Raw genomic sequence first — 15,150 nt, 5'->3', positions numbered from 1 at the left:
ATCTAAAAACTGTCACAAAAAATCAAAAATATTTATTAACTCTTCTCCCCCTGCCCAATGGCAACTGCTTCTCAGATAGGCTGCAACAAAGAGCAGCCAGACTGGGGCTGGGGGTGGCATGTCTGTCCAGGGAGAGCAGCAGATAGTCTTCCACTTCTTCACATTGAAATCTCATTCTATATGAAAATAAATCCATCTATTTGAATCAGGGAATACAAATTCTAAGAATTCGATCACTCTGGAGCACTCCTGTATCCATTACAGTAATGGCTATATATTGTTATTGACTGCAAACCTGTTTGTTGGACAGGACCAAAGGGTGCAAAAGTCAGTAGGAATCCAGTTGCTCTGGGAAAAATAACTACAGACTTCACAATTCCTGCACTTTTAGACTGGAAGTACAGTTATGAACTCATGTGTGAGATTGAGGCTATTACATATGTACAGAATTCATCATACAGAGCTGAGTGAACTGGTATCAGAAGAGAACTTGTGACAGTTTTCACACTGCAGCTTCCTCTGGGCATGCACAGACATGCAGACATGCCACATTCACATTATCAGACTGGGAGCTCTGCCTTAAATTGTCTTTTAAACAGCAATCTCAGGATCCTACACACCCCTCCATTAAAATTCACCTCTTCTTCCAATTTCTTAATAGAAGAAAGAAGTCATCCAAAGAAACATCAATAATTAATAAGTACAGCATGGCCATCTATTTTAGGGATATATTTTTCTCTTTCCTTCTAAAAAGGACATTAACAGTGTCTAACTTCAGTCCATCAGACAGCCTCCCAGTAAGCCCCATGCCACCACCCCAAGAACCTGGGCTGCTGGGGTTTGTTTCCAAAAGGAGAAAAGAGGAGCTTCATTTTTATGAGGCTTCTAGGGGTCTTAGTTTCAAAATAGTATAAAAACAAACAAACAAACCAACCAACCTCAACAAAACAGCCTGACAACCATGGGGGACTCACATAACATAACTCCTTGAAGATGGGGTGGAGAAGGCTGCTGTCACACCTCAAGAATTCCCTGACACTTCCAGCACCTACGTTTCTCTGCATCTGACCTTCTCTGGCAGTAGTTTTTGCCAGATCCACAGAAAAAAGCATCAAACACATTAATTCACTTACTGCCCTAGGGGGCCAAAAGGAAAATTGCATCACTTAGATGGTTTTACCTTCCCAAATTTTTGAAGGTCAGGAAGAAGTGTTTCTTTCACTAGTGGATAAAACACTGAAATGCACGTGGCACTGTTTTATTCATGAACCCTGACAAGTCCAATGAAACTGAAGAGATCTGGTGTTCCACTAGTGGCAGGAGGGGTCCCTCTCCTCCCCTTCCAGGTTAAAAAGCATATTCTGGACACCCTCCTGGAAAGGGCAGGTGGAGGCTTCAGGTCCTCCAGGGACACGAGCAGGGATGCTTTGCTCCCCACAATGAAGACTGACCAGGGGTCACTGAAGAGGAGACTGTGAGGAGGGAAAGTCTCAATATTTATGAAGGGTACTAAGGCCTCCTCCCTTCATTTTAGTGATTCTTTTATTTAAAAATATCTGAAGCAGATACTGAAATGTGGTTTTTTTGTTCTTCCTTTAAAGGTTTTGATCAGAAGGTGGCACGTGTTGGTGGGATTACAACATTTATGCCACTCTGGCCCAAAACTGTATTTTCATTTTAGCAAATCCTCCTCACCACTGCCCTCAAAACACTTATGCAGACCTTCATATTGCCAGTGACTGCTCCCAAACACCAGGGTATTACTTCAGTTCTCTGGCTGCATGACTTACTGCTTTTCTCAAGTCTTATTGTTTGCTGAACTGTGCTGCACAGACACCAAACCAGAAGAAATCAAAGCACTGGGTGACCCAGAAGAAGAATTCATCTTCAGCCTTGGAGTGGGTTGACATCTCTCAGAGCATGACACTGGCTTCAGCTCACATGGTCCTGTCATACTGTGCACTCCAAAAAGCCCACTTTGAATTCTGTTCTGCCACTATAGCTACACACAAATCATACTACCTCACCATTAAAAACTTTCATGGGAATACCCTACACTTACAGCCTGAGAGAACTGGTATTTTCACTAGTGAGTAATTCAGCTTCCTAAGGGTGAGCCAGAGAGCCAGGGCAAGGAGCTGTTCCAGAGAGACATGTGCTGCTCTGGTGTGAGGTCTCAGCACACATACATCCCATGTGCAAAAGCCATCGGAATAGGGACAGCTTAGAAACATCCAGAACACAGCTCCAGCACTTCAGGGCCCTGCCTGAAGCAGGTTTGCAATGTGCTGAGCATTATCCCAGCAGCACAACGAAGCCTTGTATCCCCCCTTCTGTCCATAAGTCCAGTCCTCTCCAGCTTTCAGTACCACTGCAACCATGACTCCCAGCAAGAACCAGACAATTCCTGCTAGTACAGAACTGTCTGAGCAAACATCTGGGCTGAGGCTGACAGTCCTCAGGATGTTATGCCAAAAGCACAGCACAATAAACACGGGTATGTTATCATTCAACAGCAACTCTTCAATCAAGTACCACTGCAGCATGTTTTCCCTCCAGCAATCAAGCCATATTTTCTGTTTCCTCATCTGCCCTAACCCAAATCTTAGAGCTCACAAAAGCCCAGCACACATTTTGATGATAGCACTTCAGCAGCGAAACAAGCATGCTTTGAAAACACTTAAGCAGCTGAGTTAAAAAGAATTTTTAAAACCTTTAAAGTGGAAATAAAACTTCAATCAGTATTTGAAAACAAAGCAGTCTTGGATTTCTCTCCAAAAATCTTATTCTTAGCACAAGGGGGTGCAGCACAACTAGCTGAACAATTTCCGAATATATTTTAGGAATAACTTTCACACAGGCATCATATTTTGAAGAAGGGGAAGCTAATATATGTGACAGAGACCAACCATGAGGGTTAGGATCAACTGAAGATGCTCTTCCATAAGCTGGCCAGGGAGAAAAACATCTCAGAGTGACATGACTTAGCAGACACACCATACTTGAGACCAGGTTTTATCTGTCACTTACAGACCTGTGGGTGATGAGTATTCAGGTCACACACAAACCTCTTCTGCAGCAACCCACAGCACAATTATTCATGTGATAAACACCCACGAACAGTAGAAGCTAGAGGCAATGAATAATGCAGGAGATCCAGTCACTCTACCACATCACATACCCATGGAATGTGGAGGCAAGCATTTTAACTTAGGTCATCCTTCCCCCTCCAGGGCGCAAGCATGCTCCTCAGTAATTCTCTCTCCACCTCAGGTTCTGCATATCCTTTAACAAGTCGAGCCCAGCAAACCAAGACAAGTAGCTACAGAAGAAATAGGGACACAGAAATGCAATGCACCCTCTCACAAGATCACATTAAAATATTACATCATCTGCTCATCTCAAGAGCTTCACAAACCAGGAACAGTTTCCCCAAAAAGGTACTCCTTTGTTGACACTTCCCAAGAGATGTACTTAGTCACCATTAAGAAAATAATTTCTCAAAGCATTAGCTAAGCTAAGCTAAATTAAAACAGAGCCACACTCAGCCCTTGCTTATAACTCTGCCTGAATGAAAACTGGTTATTAAATGCACATTGCAAAGCTGAAAGAAAATCTGAATTTGCAAGTCACCTCCTTAAAAAGGCATTATCACCTATGCTTTAGGCACAAACCCTCCCAGTAAGTCACATAAGTTATTAATTCCTATTCTGAATACTGCATACTTCTCCACAACCCCTTCTTCAATACTTTTCACAGCTTATGCTGCACACAACAAAGCGCTCCATCTTAGAGCACCCTTGAGACCCACCACACCAGGGCAAGGCACAGAGATAACAGGTACCATGACACCAGGCACCTGGCAATGCCAGCCTGGCTTCTCTGGTACACTCTGCCTCTCAGTATCCTGCTTAGTCAGCCACTCTGCCAGCATGCCTGGCCTTCACACAGCTTTTGCCTTAGCCTGGCCATCCACTCATTTAATTTGCAGATTTAATATGCCATTAGAAGGGCACACCTCTGTCTCTATTCTGTGTTGTTGCATGCTATTTCTTTTACATTATTTTCATATACCCAAGAAAATCTGCATAGGAAAGCTGATGCAACAAGAGAGCACACTGCATTCATTAATGCCCATGCTTAAAATGACTGCTTTGCTCAAAATATGTTCATTTATGTTCTTTCCAAGGTCTCCACTCCTAAGGTTTTAAGACCTAGATTTTTATTAACAAGTGTTGTGTTTCTGTTTATTTTTTAAAATAAGCTTATTTACAAAACACATGAGAAGCATCTATGTCTGCATTAAATAAAGGAGGTTTTAAATTGAAAGGAAATTTTCCTACAGGACATCTCACACAGTTAATTAAGCAGCCAAATGGTTATATTTATGCATCATGTCAATATTAGAAAGTCAAACCACAGAAATCAAGATTTCAATTCAATATTGCAGAGTCTTCAGTAAAATAGCCTGTACATTGCTAAACCACTTTCATTAAAAGACAGGAATGCCATCTTAGAGCAGACCTGATTTAAGCAGCTGTTACCAGATGCTCCAAAAGGAAGCAATAAAATTCCCTAATAATTTCTAACTAATAATATTACCTTGCTCTATCTCACTTAGATTCCTATGATTTCTGGCTATGAATTAAAACCTCCTGTCATCTCTTTGTTTTAGCTAAGGCCTCAATTCCAGAGAATTACATTGAATTTTTTCCAATTTATGCAGAACCATCCATGTCAGTAAGAAACCAAGGGGAGTCAAATATAACCACAGTGAGAGGAATCTCATCTCTCAACACTGTGTGCCCAAATTGATTTCAAGACAGAATAAGAAGCAGGGCTTTTTCCCCCCAAATACTGCCCTGAATGTGCACTGCAGTGCTTTGTCCTAGCATTTCAAGAATGCCAGCTATGTTTAGCATTTTGCTTGGAGGTACTGCAGGAATGTAGGGTCAGCAGCAGCCACAGGTGGTCAAATTTACTCAAAACAGTTAAGTTAATCAGTACAGCAAAAAAAATGTAAGTTCTTAAAGAGAGACAGCAGGACTGGATAGCTTCCAAAATGAGCACTGACAAAGCCTAGAAGCTGGCTTGGACAGGAGTGTCCTGGGGCTGTCCATGTATTGATCCTCTCTGGCTAAACTATGACAAAAGACGTGAAGTATTATGAAATCAAAAAGAAGGTGCTCTACAACAAGAATCAAAGCATTTGATAGAACAAATTGAACTGAAATGCTGATAAAGGTCTTGAGGAGGCCTCCAGTAAATCAAAGGAAATTTAGGGATTGAACCTAGACTGAGGTCTCTGCCACAACTGAAAAATAAAATTCAAAACTCTTTATGTTCAAATGTAATTTTCCTCACTGGTCACCTCCAAATGGAACTTGTTAGTGTTCAAGTGCAGAATTACAGCTCTAGGAAACCAAATCACTGACCAGTCATACACCATGGCTGAACACCGACAGCTGAAATGGGATCACCTAAAAGTCAAAACCATTAAAATTCTCCATCAGACCCTTCAAAACCTAAATGGTGCCAGAAGTGGCTAGAAAGCAGTATGTGAAGTAAGCATCTACAGTCTTTGCTGAAGTCACAAATGGCAAGAACAATGACTCCCAGTTTATAACTCCAGTTTGCCACATGGGAAGCTGGTTATTCTCAGAGCTACTGAGGAAGAACCAGCAGCTTCAAGACTTCCTGTCAGAGATAAGAGTGTGTCTATACATCTGTATAAGTATGCATGTGAATGGACACAGGCACACACTCTACATGCCTGCAAAACCAGCTAACTCAATTTAAAATTAATTTATTCCCATAGTTAAAAGCAACAGTGAAATTTAGTATTATAATTAAGCTCAGTATAAATCTGAAATATGCAAAAACAACAGCTGGAAGAGTCTTTAATTTCATGCAGGCAGAACTAAAATGAGAACAGAGTCCTGGACTACACAAGTTAAACTCCATGTATGAACAGGTAGTGCTCACAAGCAATCATTTTATTTATATTCAGCTGCATGAAGCAGAAGTCAGAGTTGCTGTTCCACAGCCAGCAGAGTGATGGTAACTGTACAGTTTTACATCTACACTGATTTAAGCCAACTGTCCTTTTCTGCAGCACTTGGCCTTTAGGCTGCCTGCACCTCCTCATCCCAGAGACATGGTCACAAAGATGCATCTCCTTTGAGGGACTGGTTTTCAGCTGGGTCCTCAAATTAATCAGATTGGACAGGGGGCCAGAAAAATTCCAGGGATGAGGAGATGGCATGTGGTAATAGCTTGAAGAAGATAGACTGACACCCTTAAACAGTTGCTGTTAACAGCTTTTAAAACATTAATTTTGGAGCAGTCCAAAGTGATGTGAAACCATGCCCATAATCTTTCACCATGCCTTTAAATTTTGTTGAAAGATGTCACATCTGGCACATGTGACAGGCCAGGAGCACTGCCAGCACTAATGGTTTGTATGACACATGTAACCAGTGTGCTCAACTCTTTCCTGCTCACTCTGTTTTTTCAGAACTGTTTAAAAATATAAGATTTAAAAAAAAAATTTTAAAGAAATTTAATTGGGGTAACATCAGAAGCTTACAAAAATCCGCACATCCTGATCTAATTTCAGCACAGCCAAACAGATCATCCTCATCCTCTGAAGGAGGATGAATAGCTGGCCCAGGGACAGACCTGCTCCTTGTGGGAAACAAAGGGAAGGGGATCCCAGAATTCGTCACACAGAAGCCCCCTCCAAGGATCTAGAAGTTTCTGGCATTTGCTGCCCACAGCAGCAAGCATTTTTAAAGAAATACCTTATGTCAGAAACATGAGCCAGGCTGGGCAACACCCAGGAGTACTGGGAGCTTCAGCAGGTGCAGGAGGCAGAGTACAACATGCAGCCACCAGGTTTCTCTCGGAGAAACATCACCCAAGTCCCCATACACTGGATACCTGGTCACAGAAGCATTTACCTGAGAGAGATGACAGTGCTCCTGCAAATTGAACAGTTTATGGAACAGTGGCAATAGTATTAGAGTAGAAACAAAGACAAAGCTTGAGAAAGCACCAATATTATAGTTCAAAGGCAGCTGGAGTTCAGAAAATGTAACAGAAACCAGAGTGTTCTGCCACAAAGGTACTTTCAGTCACATTAATTTAGGGATAACCTTAAATCAATGAAGAATGTTTTGGTGTCACTGAGGGGAAAACTTTGTTCATAGCACTAATTAGCAGACAATATTCTGTACCCTGTATTAATAATTAAGATCAGCGGGTTTTTTGCATTCCTTTTTCATTACATATCCATTCAGACAAGAGTTCATAAAGTCTTTAGACAAATCAATTTACAAATAAATAATTTCTTAAAATAATTTTCCATATAATATGCCAAGACAGATATCTGTTTAAAAACCTGACTTGAGAGGATGCCTTAAAATTGTCAGTGTGCCGATGCCAGTCATCACTTGCCATCTGATCTCCTGGCATATTTATTACCAATCATCTTTCCAACTTATCCTGTTTCTGTCTGTACTTTCAACAAGCAGCTTGTGAACTATCTTAAAGACAGCCTGCTAAAAGAAATAAAAAAGTGAAACCCATTTCTACTTACAAAAAAAAAAAAAAGTTCCATAATTATTATAGCACAAGCATGCTGCTGTATGTTTAAACCTTAACAAAGAGGATTTTAAAAAAACCCAGTTATTGCTATTCAGCAAGTATTCCTACAACACAGGTTTTGCTGCCCATCTTTTTGCAAGATTACTGTATTTAAGCAGCAGAGAATACTTTTAAGAGCTCACCATACCCAATGAAACACTACTCAAGAAGATAAAGTCCTGATTAAGGATACCAGTATGCAAAACTCACACTGCAGAGTTTGTTGACTGGCAGCAGACCATTGATTACTACATCCTTCTTTGTTGGTCATCTCACAGGCAATGAGGAATTATGCTTCAATTTAACACAGTTCTGATGTGGCTGGTACAGTCAGCAAAAACACAGCCTCTGAATTTAGGAGAATGGAGTAGCTAAGTTATGGCAGACCAGGGTATCTGACTACAGTGCTGTAGCAACTGTGCCAATTCTGTGAATCCCGACAACCAGGAAAGAGACTGTGCTTTCTATAAGCTAAATAAAGATTTCTATTATGATGGCTTAAATAAAACAGACCCCAAGGGAGGAAATAAATGTTGCCCAAGTCATCTGGCATGTTTACTCTCCTCAGGTGCAGCGGACAGTGACCCTCCCAGACCGGAGACAGCATTTCCTTGCCAGGGTCATATCCACTTCCCCCCTCGGTAAAGAACACTTTTAAATAATTTGTGTTCTGCCATTGGCCTAGTTTCAGCATATGTTCTGATGTCTTCTTTGTAATTACTCATGCTTCTCAAAAATGGAGAGGCTATCAGATAATAAAACATTACCCCAAACCATCTCTTCTTTTCACTGATTCTGAGACAGATCAATGCTGACTTTAAAATGAACAAAAAGACTTCTGAAGGCATAAGTTTTAAAGAAAATGACAATCCCCTTTTCCCTCAAATAAGTCTATTTTGTTCCAAAGCCAGGTCTCTAGGGGGGGACTGACATTTCATGCCAGGTGCACACCAAAGCTATTCTATCACTGACCTCCTTAACAGCACAGGGGAGAGAAAGCTCCAGGATCAAGATATGGACAGGGAGAGATGCCTCACTAATTAACCATCATGGGCAAAACAATCTCCACTTGGGAAAATTAATATAATTTATTGCCAATCAAATCAGAACAGGGAAATAAATCAAATTGAGAAAATAAAATCAAATCATCAATCACCTTCCCCAATTGCTCCCTTCTTCCCAAGCTTAACTTTACTCTCATTTTCTCTATCTCCTTCCCACAGTGGTGCCAAGGGACTGGAAATGTGGGCTGAAGTCAGGTCACCACATGTTGTCTCTGCTGCTCCTTTCTCAAAGAAGGACTCCTCACACTCTTCCCCTGCCCCAGCACGGGGTCCCACCCACAGGAGACAATACCCCACAAACTCTTCCAGCCTGAGTCCTTCCAAGGGCTGCAGCTCTTCATGGACTGCATGGGTCCCTGTCCACAGGGCACAGTCCTTCATGCATGGGCTGCTCCAGCATGGGTCCTTCACCAGGTCACAAGTCCTGTCAGCAAACCTGCTCCAGAGTGGGCTCCTCTCTCCACAGCATCACAGGTCCTGCCAGGAGCTTGCTCCAAAACAAGGGCCTCCCATGAGGTCACAGCCTCCTTCCTCCTTCAGCCATCTACATACTCCAGCACGGGGTCTTCCTTGGCTGCAAGTAGATGATTCTCTGCTCCACCGTGGACCTCCATGGGCTGCAAGGGCACGGCTGCAGAGGAATCTCTGCTCCAGCACCTGGAACACCTCCTCCCTGCCTTCTGCACTGACCTTGGTGTCTGCAGAGCTGTTACCAAATGGTAACATATTCTCCCTACTGTAACATAAGGTTACCATATTAATAGTAACATATTCTCGCTCCTATCTTCTGCCTGCTGCTGGCGTTGCAGAGTTTTTTACACCCCTATCTGCTATCCCAAAGGCACCACCACCACCACCACTGATGGACTCAGCCTTGGCCTGGGGTGGGTCCCTCTTGGAGCTGGCTGGCATTGGCTGTCATGCACAGATGCCACCCCTGAACCCTCCACTACCAAAATCTCCCCATATATACCCAACATAGGCACACAGAGCCCCAGGGTGCTGCCAACCCCCCAGCAGCCCAGGCTGTGGTCAGTAACCACATTTGCCTTCTCCTGCCCTTTCTGAACTCCAGTGCCATCCAACAAGGGAGGAGCCAAACTGCAGACAAATCTAGCCAACTATTTTAAAACTTCATTCTTAAGCAAAGGGCATCTGCCTGTAAAGACAAATACACAGCATAGCAGACTGCTCTTCCTAAACATATGCTGCATTTTCTCCAGCTGAGAGGAAAGGGTTGGTTTTAAATAGTGACTGAAAATTCTCATTACCATTTTTCATTTTAAAAGCAAAACAATTGCTTTGCAATTAACATCAGTTTTCTGAGGCACAAAACAAGACCAATGGAATAATTTAAGCCAACTTAGTCAAAGGTTGTCTTTGCCTGACAAAGATACAAAATAGCAAACATTTAAAACACTGTACTGCCTTCACATGCTCAGAACAAATTAACTTCCTTTAAAAAATAACTGTTTTAAGCACTTTCCTTTGTCTACTACTCCAGCATAGCTTACTCTAAATGTTATTTACTCTAATGAGTAAATAGCATCTAGAAACTGCATCTAAAGAAATCTCACACACACATCGTTTCACTGCAGACATTCCCCATGATACACAGAGCAGATTATTCACCAGTACATAGATACAACAGGGCCCTGTCCACAGTAAAGGTGGTGATCAAGTTTTATGTAAAAAGAAAAGAGCAGTGGTGATTACTGGAGGAAATGAAACATAAGAACAGTTATAACAGTTGGGAAAAGACAGATACTTTAAAGGTTTTGAATAAGTGATTTAATTTCATCTGATAGTGAAAAGATCAGATCCTTCTTTTGCACTTAAAACCTGCTTCTCAACCCTCTATCTCCTGTTCAGAGATGTGCTTTTAGCAAGGATTATGTTGCCTTTATTTGCACAACAAGAGAGAACATCAGAAATGACAACAAACCTTAGACTCCTTAGGCTGAATCACCCACACTCAAGTACAGTAAAAGCAAACACTTGCAACCATACAGATGTATTAATTAGAATACAACTTCTGTAATATGAGCATCTGTATTTATTTTTTTACTTATCAGTTGAACTAGCATCATTTAGAAGATTTCTTTAAAATAAGCCATTGAAAAATCATAGCTGAGGCTAAACACAGAGCAACAGCACAGAGATCTAGGATTTTATTTTACTACCTACAGGGAGAGGGGCCTATGTACAAATTGCTTAAGCTCATAGTAGCGTGGTTCACAAACTAACTTAAAAGCACAACCACCCCATGTAGTACCTGTGGCTTCTTGACAGGTGTCTTAGAACAGCCTGGGAGATAGATTGTGTGACACCTTCTACAAGTGTATTAATAATTTGTTTTGATGCTTGAATACCCTCAGTTGAGGTATAACCTGTGCACAAAACACAGAGCTGGAGGAGTTCTATCTGTGACTTCCAAACCAGAGAACCATAGCAAGATCCAAAGAAGTGACAAACCAGTAAAGGAGACATTAGAAGACCCAAAGAAAAACCAAAGTGACCTATTACTCACAAATAAAACTACCTCAACAGTCAGAGAAGACACAAGACTAACCATTCTTATGCCACAGCCCCTGCAAGATAAGGCAGATCTCCAGAATTCAGCCAAACCTCCCCATAACAGCCAAGCAAATTGAGTGAAGAACCTATTGTCACCTCGTGCTGCAATTTAGCATCTTCTAATATTCTTAACTCCTAATTTCCAAGACAGTATGTTTTGCACACTTTCAGCTTGCTGAAAGTCTACAAAACATATCCAGAGCCACTGACAAAGGATAATATGGAAATAGATGCTATTACCAGTAAACCTTAGCTACACTGTTACTTTGTGCTCTTATGGTTTCCTTCATTTCAGGCCCTTTACCACAAAACAAACAAAAAGCACCTATATAAAGATTGCTTGTTTTACATGATAAATGAAGCAGCAATTTATGCTAGCTAATAAAAGAACAAATCTATTGTACAACTTCAACTTTTCAAGGGATAAGAATAAGCAAGTAATAAATACCTCCATTTGAGTGAAGCCCAAAGTTAATATTAGGATAAATCTTAACTCACACAAAACCCAAAGGCCTATAAATGTCCCTGACCTCAATGCATTTCTTCTAAAGCAATCCTTTTAGTTGCTCTGTTTGGGGGAATGCAGCTATGAACAACAATAAATCTGGGGCTGAACAATTCACAAAATGCAAGGTAATGTATATATCTGAGTCAGTGACTGGACCATGTAAGGGTCAGAGATAGTCTTTCACATAACTACTGCCCCAGCTCACTCATGCTCAACACAGCAATCCAAAGGAGCAACTTCCCTCAGCAAGATGTCTCAGAACAGGGCAGGTTTAATCTTCACTCATATTACTACACTGATTGAGTTGTGAGAAAGCATGCAGCAACCTAAGTCAATTTCTTGGTTTGGATGAAGAAACAAAAAAAGCAGCTCAAGACTGATCAATTGTTAATGTGTCATGAATCACTCTTTCCCCTTAGCAGCTACAGGAGAAATTCCTTGGGGTCCTACAGGAATAACCCAGTCCTTACAGGACAACACCTACAATTATTAAATAACAATCAACAGGCTTGTTGATAGTTAAAGAACTACCTACTTGCACAGGCTTTTCAAAAGCATCTAACACTTACACAAAGTTCTGTGAAAGGATAAATCTTTCATGGAGAAAGCAAAAGACCTGAGCTCATGCACATCTTGTTTTCTCTGGAGATGCTGCTGCTGCAGTATCCCACTGCCAGGCCCAGCTATCAGACATCTGTCAGTGTGGTGACTGATTTACCCCCACACCACCTGCAGCAGTCTTCCACAGCTCAGGAGCTTTATACTGCTGATGCTTATGTTGGGCAAGTCTTAGAAGCATTTATCCCTCAAGGTCCATTCATGCTTTGCAGCACTTTCTTTTCTGACAGATGTCTGATGTCTGCAAAACTCAAGGCCAAAGTAGTGTCAAAGGTCCTTAAGCTGGTAGTGGCACATACTGAACAAGGAAATTGCACCATGTAATCACAACAATTATATACAATTGTTATATATGTACTTTGTCAGAGGAACACAAACAGAGTGAGTAAAATAGGCTCAGTAACCACTGTGCTGCTGAAGGTTCTGTTAGAGGCAAGAGGCAATTTCTCACAGCGCTGTCTCTTGAGAGTGTGCTGCAGGGATCAGCTGCTTCCTCACCACCCCTGAAAGGAAACCCAGAGGACTAACACCTCTGGGAATTCACACCCACAGCACAGGCATAAAACAAGCAATATCTGACTGAGGCACAGATAACAAGCATCAGCAATGGTGATATGAACAGCAAGATATAAAGGATTCAAGAGTAGAAAGCTGCATTTTTACCTTCTAGGAAGCTGAATGGAGATGAATACCCACTATTGCATTTCATGCCTGTCTTCAATTTGGGTAATTCCAGCTAGCAAGATAGATCTCTTCCCTACCGCAATAAACTCTCAATGCTTCTGAAAAAATACAACCCAAGGCACCCAAAAATCCAACGTCACTGTGCCCTGTGAAACAACAGAACTACACAAGTTTTGCTCAGCTGCAACAAACAGGTCCTTCTCCCTTTTCATTAGAAATGCTTTAGTTTAACTTCCAGACTGCTTCTGTTCAGCAGGGCTCCCACTCATTAGTGGACTCAGACCACTGGAAGCTCAGGGTAACTTCTTCTGTCACACCTCCTGATCTTCCTGTGCCTGCTCTGGCACCCTTTCAAGCAGCCTCCACAGGGAGTAGGATGAAACCAGGCACTGTATTTAACTCATGCTTGGTGATATATAAAATCAAGCCATGGCACTGGCTGAAACAAGAGGGCAGGGCCCCATCACACAACATGTGGAGGAAAAAAATCCCATCAAACTAAAACAATAAGGATTGCCTCTTCCTGCAGTAACTCACTGGCTCAGCTGTAATTTAATTTTGACTTCATTTTTATTTTCATTTTACTCAGATCCATTTGGCCAAAAAGGATACTCTTCTGTTTATAAGAACTCTTCTCCCAGTGTACCCAAACAGCTGAAGCTCTTTTTCAGAAGTGCTCCAAACTTAATGGATTACATACAGCTGCAAGGCTGCAAAGCTGGGTGATTTCACTTTACACTCCAAGTTGTGGCAATTAAAAAATCAACAAATACAGAAATAAGCAGCATTGTTTCTCTGAAAGCTGCATAACTCCACCTCCCCATTCAATACCCTGCTAAGGCACATCCTGTGTACTTGGACATGGCTTGTGAGTACTGCCCAGTATCACACTGACCTTTCCTGCCAGAAGCTGGGGACTTTTAAAATTTTCTCCTTATTTTTCAACCTTCAGTCTAGCAATTCTGTGCTGTTCTGTGAATCTCTGTTCCTTTGAAAAAGGGGAACACATCAGAGATAATAGCTACAAGTTGTCAAACACCATATATAGACCAGAAATTAAAAAAGCATGCTATTAGTTTGCAGCTGAAATAGTTTCCACCACAATTAAGTGTATTTCAAGCTACATATTATATTTGTGCACTAAATTATAATTACTTAGTAATTATAACTAACTTAGGTACAACACAACTCTAGTGTTGTATGTAAATTCAACTTTTCTTTATCATATTAGTGAGAACTCCCTTCAATTTTGATGAGTTAGTACAGGACAAGACTTGCAATGCCATATTAGCACAAATCTAAGGAAAGAATTGCTTAGCTAAAATTCCACCATTTACTGTTTTTGCAAGCATCTAAAAACACAGCCAAGAGTCACTAGAATTGCTGAATATGGTTTTTAGAAAGTGGGACACACAGACACACACAAAAGAGCAAAATTGCAGATCCATTAAAAAAATCACTTTGAGTTCAGGTCAGCTTCTTATCACAAAGGTTTTGTAAAATTACTACTGAAATTACTATTTCTTTTTTGGCAGGACATCAAGAAAAAATACTTGAAACATCAAAACAAGCCTATTAAATAATAAATTTGTCCCCCAGATACTTTTGACCTCAAAAGGAAATGGTCTCAGCCATGGTAACTTATGACTGCACTGATCCTCTTCTCTTTCAGAGGTGCATTCAGGCATCAGTCCTCCATAGGAAGTGATGTGATTTCCCTATGGAGGCACCTCAAGCTAGGCACATTGCTCAGATTAGAGTGGTACAAAGGCAAAGCAACTTCCATAGTCATTTCTGCAGCATGCAGAGCACAGAGCTGAAGGACAGCAACAGACAAGCACCAGTGGCACCAAATAATGGCAGTCACTGAGGAAGATGAGCAGACCTCCAAACCCTGCTCTCTGGGAGCCTCATCCATTCACTAAAACTGCATTCATGTGTTCTGGACAAATGCCACAAAACCAAGTTCTGCAAAAGCCTCAGCACACACCCAGACAGAAATGCCAACCACCTCCCCCAGCCACACCTGCTGGGGCCAGGTGAGAACAGGAG

The 15,150-nt window shown here is 41.5% G+C and overlaps 1 protein-coding gene across 14 annotated transcripts in view; it reads right to left on the bottom strand.

Annotated features, from left to right (window-relative positions):
- APBB2 (amyloid beta precursor protein binding family B member 2) overlaps positions 1-15,150 on the bottom strand; it is a 157,819-nt gene that overhangs the window by 108,727 nt on the left and 33,942 nt on the right. The window lies entirely within an intron of this gene.

The sequence above is a fragment of the Serinus canaria genome, chromosome 4 (genome assembly GCF_022539315.1).
Source record: "Serinus canaria isolate serCan28SL12 chromosome 4, serCan2020, whole genome shotgun sequence".
Taxonomy (NCBI): Eukaryota; Metazoa; Chordata; class Aves; order Passeriformes; family Fringillidae; genus Serinus; species Serinus canaria.
This window is presented reverse-complemented; position numbering and strand designations above follow the sequence as displayed.